Genomic DNA, 4,785 nt, shown 5'->3' with positions numbered 1-4,785 from the left:
TTGTAATCAATAAAAAAACCATCAGCAGGCTATGAGTTACAGATTGAAAGTGTTCACGTTCAAGTACAATCAATAGAAAAACCATCACCAATCAATGGAGTACATCCTAGATATATTTCCAAAACTGAAACTAGGTATATTTCCAAAACATTATCCATCATTACATGTTTTAAAGATCATGATGTACTTCCGTAGTTTTATTGCTCCGTTCTGCACACGAGATAACTCAAACAACTATTTTCTCCAATCCGAAGATGTCTGGCCCCTCAAGTTGAAAATTGGATGTGGATCGGATGGGAGAATTTTCGGCTTCGACAGCCTTGTTGGATCCGAAAAGTCTCTGCTCAAACTCTAGCAAATGCTGTTTGCCATCTGCAAGTGAAAAAGGTCGAGTTAGTTCCATTACACACCTCGAAACAAAACTACAAGAACCTATTGGACTAGATACAGCAAAATCGCCTTATTTATTGAGAAATTTCCAATTGGTTATTTGATGAAAACAAACAACCTAAAAAGAGTTTGGAACAGTTATGACTTCTGAAGATGTGTAGGTGTCTAAATCTGTTTGGCTTGCACAACCTCATATGCAATTGGATGTGATAAACTGATATTAATATACCTCTGAACTCAATTTGAGCAAGGAGAGGTTAACTAATGCAATCCTCAAAGAATGTTAAACTTTTCTTAGTCTTTTGTTCAGGGTTCAAGGCCCCATTAGGACTTATTCAAGTTTTTTTTAAATTTTGCATTAGCTTTTCTTGGAGTAACATGTATTAGCTTTGCTTTATCCAGCTTATTTTGTCATTCGGGACAGGAAACCTTAATCAATGGATCAAAAAGGAAAAATTTTAATTCCATAACAATGCTAGGGCTGAAGATTCAAATAACCAAATATACCAGAAATTGGGGCGTGATCCTTAGCGGGAGAGGAGGATGCGCCAGAACTGAAACAGAGCAGGAGGAAGATGAGAAGAAGAGGATCATGCGCCTGGCTCCACGATCAGAGGGTCCGAGCTCTCGTGGCCCACAAGCGCCGGCTGGTGGAGGTGCCCTACACAGCCACCCTCTCCCACACAGTCAACGTCCTCGTCGCCAACAACATCGTCACCGTGCCCGTTGCCGCTCCACCCGGCCGCTGGATCGGCGCCGGCAGGTTGATGATACTGGAGTCCGACCGGGCGACGGGTGAGGTGAGGAAGCAGTATATAGGGATGGTGACGATGCTGGATGTGCTTGTGCATGTTGCTGAGGTGGTGGAAGGGGGATCGACAGCGCCAAAGGAGGAGGATTTGGAGAAGAAGATGTCAGTGCTGGTGTGTGAGGTGATTGGGCACTCTCTTGAAGGGCTCAGCTTGTGGACTCTGCATCACAATACCAGGTGTGAATTATTATTTCTTTGATGTTGAGTCGGAACATGCGTGTTGCTTAATTTGAAATGTGGGACAAGTAAGCGCTGCGATCCATTATTGTCTTCGCGTGAAGAGGGGGGAAGTTAGCGGAGTTGGACGAGTTCACTTAGAGAGCTCGAGAGAGAGAGAGAACGGGAGGGATGCAGGGTTTTTTGGGGCTTGATGAAGGAGGAGGGGTTGGGTTCACGGGGAGGATTAGGGATCTGGGTCCTTTTTTTTGGAGAGAGAGAGAGAGAGAGGATTAGGGATTTGGGTTCACGAGCTGTTGTCCAAAGACCGACGATTTTTGCGAAAAAACCCAGGAGACGTGGACTGCGTACGCATTTATCCGTATGAGATCGGCGCTGTATATATATATATATACACACACAATCCTTTTCCGTTCAACCTGCATCCTGCACAACTTAACACACAGATCAGAACATTCATAGGGGTTTGTTATTATCAAACAAGGTTCATAGACGGTCATACCCAACACTTTTTAGATATAAGGCTAATAGTAAACCACTAATCCCTCCCTTGTATATAAATAAAAGAGAACAAAAAATTATAAGACTTTTTAATTATGGAAAATTATAATTTGATTAGGATTACGTAATATTGATCTATTTATGAGAAAAATGTAGGAACTTGATACCAAACATAAATTTTATGCTTGATAGTGAGGTATCTCATTCTCATCCACTCTCTAATCTGTTAGGTCTCATGTTTATGAGCCTACTATCTAATCTAGTTTTGATGATTAACAAATAATTTCTAACATTGTTTTTCGAGTGTTTGTGTTTGCTTGTTAGGTATTCTACACAAAGATCCTCTATTGGAGGTTGCATAGAATTGAGCGCAAATGACGATATCTAATGGAGGTTGGCGACATTTCGATTGAAGTCATTCACATTCTAGTCAAAGATCCAATAATGCACTTCATCCATGTTACCAAGATCGAACGTCACGAAGAGATCTTCAAGATTGGGTATATTAGTTTATGAGTTATACTTTGTGTGTTATGCTTATAAGCTCAAATATTACACACATACACATTTTTGGTTTATCGTTTTCGAGTTTTACCATATAAATATGAAACTAATAGATATATTTATATACATACACATTTGTTTCATATTTATCATCCTTGTTTTGGAAAATAATGTGTTTATGGATTAAATACTTGATTATACTATTTTTATATCTTTATAAAGTCTATTAATTCATTCAAAAGAAGTTTCAAACTTGCTTGAAATTATTTTGTCAAAATCAAGTATTTAAATGAATTACTATTTTAACTATTTTGTAAAATGATGAGTTTTCACAAACGGGAAATGATATTTCAAAAAATTCTTCTCTAACACGTTTATATTCATGTATATAAATATTTCCCCAAGTTTTATAATTTTTGGAATTTATTTGCTATTTTTAAAATTACTTTGAAATTTAGATTTACTATTCATAATTAGCTTGTGCATGGTTATCAGTCGACTGCTACTATTCATCAGTCGACTGATGAAGTGCTCCGGATTTGCTGAAAGTTTCTGCTCAGTCGACTGACTCTTATCAGTCAACTGAAGAAGCTCATCAGTCGTTTGATAGTCTCATCAGTCGACCGATGATGTTTGAGCGATAGCCAATAGACAACTCAGCAGTCGACTGAATAGTACCATCAGTCGACTGACGGCTACTGTAACGGTTAGTTTCCAGTTTCCTAAATTTTAGAGATTTTGTTGGATTGGGGATTTTTTTTTCCTTTGGTTTTGGGGCTTTGTTTTGAGAACCTATTTATACCCATCAGCCTCAACATTTTGAATAATCTAAGAAAAGTTTAAAATAAGTTTTTGCAAGTTTGTTTAAAAGGTTTTTAAGTATATTATTTATGTGAAGAGAGTTTCATAAGAAGAGGAGATAATTTCAGTTTGAACTTCAATTTCATATCTCCATCTCTCTTATTTTCAAAGAAGTTTTTCTAAACTCAATATCTAGCAATTATATTAAGTTCATCATTTCTATAAGCTAGATTTTTAATTGAGTTTATATTTCTTTTTACTCATTGATTACACACACAACCTATTGAGCTTTTAGTATTTCACATTAAGTGTAATTTGGGTAATAGTGAGTAATTCATTGAGTGTGAGCTTAATTTCGTTCTCATTCTTATTAGAGAACATATTCTTTGTATTTGAGCCTTGTTGTTGAGAGAACACATTATAATATATAAGGACACTTAGAGAAGTGGTTGGTGAGAGACGGGATCAATTCCAAGAGGAGTGGCGTCGGTTGTAAATCCTAGGGAGATGTAGTAATTCTAAGCACTTGAGAATGGTGACACGGGCTAGGCCAACACTTAGAAGAGTGTATTGTGTATTGACAATTGTGTGAGATTGTAAATGTTATCAGTGAGCTTTGAAAATCAAAATTGTGTAGTTATTTTTGAGATAGTGGAGATTCTCCTCGAGTTTGAGGAATGGAGACATAGATCGTGGGTCGACCGAACTCTATGATTATTTTCCTTGTGTTTGCAATTATCATTTGTACACTATCTCTCTTTCATGTTTATATCGCCTGTTGTTTAATTACATATCCTTGCACATATTTTGTTGTATAACATAAATTGCTAGGATATTAGTTAATTAGTTTTAATTTGGCATTAATATCATATCTACCCTATTCACCCCCCTCTAGGGTACTTTCATAATCCATGTGAATGTGTTCCCCCATTTGAATGAGTGGATGAGAATGAGCCATACATCTACACACACACACATGTATGTATGTATGTATGTATGTATGTGTGTGTGTGTGTGTGTATAAGTATATTGCATATATATGTATACGTGCACGCATGTGCACGCGCACACACACACATATACACAATACACACATACACGCATACTCACACACATATACACACACACATACATACATATAATAATAACAACCAATCCTTTATCCCAAATGTTTGGGGTCGGCTACATGAATCCTATTTTTCCATTCTATTCTGTTGCGGGTCATCTCCTCCATTAAGTTAGTCTTAATCATATCCTTCTTAATTGCTTATAACCAAGTCATTCTAGATTGATCTCTAGATCTCTTAGCCCATTAACTTTAATATTATCATTTTTTCTAATCGGTGCATTAAAACGGTCTTCGTTGTACATGACCAAACAATCTTAATCTATTCTCTCTAATTTTATTCTCAATAGGCACAACCTCTAATTTATTACGGATGCACTCATTTTTTATCCTATATTTTAATGTATATTCACAAGACCATTGTAACATTCTCATTTCTGCTACACTCATTGTTTTTGAACATGTTGTTTTTTGATTGGCCAACATATACACACTAGGTTATACACGTGCAGTGCATGTGGTCAAATACCATTAT

At 36.7% G+C, this 4,785-nt stretch overlaps 1 long non-coding RNA gene across 1 annotated transcript; it reads right to left on the bottom strand.

The window, feature by feature from the left end:
* On the bottom strand, window positions 9-1,037 carry LOC109842910. The gene is made up of 2 exons (XR_002247432.1): window positions 898-1,037; window positions 9-372 (listed from the first exon to the last, which is right to left on the bottom strand). It is a non-coding gene; the product is annotated as an uncharacterized LOC109842910 (long non-coding RNA).

This window comes from Asparagus officinalis, chromosome 5 (assembly GCF_001876935.1).
Source record: "Asparagus officinalis chromosome 5, Aspof.V1, whole genome shotgun sequence".
NCBI lineage: Eukaryota > Viridiplantae > Streptophyta > Magnoliopsida > Asparagales > Asparagaceae > Asparagus > Asparagus officinalis.
The sequence above is the reverse complement of the archived record's forward strand: the minus strand, read 5'-3'. Positions and strand labels throughout refer to the sequence as shown.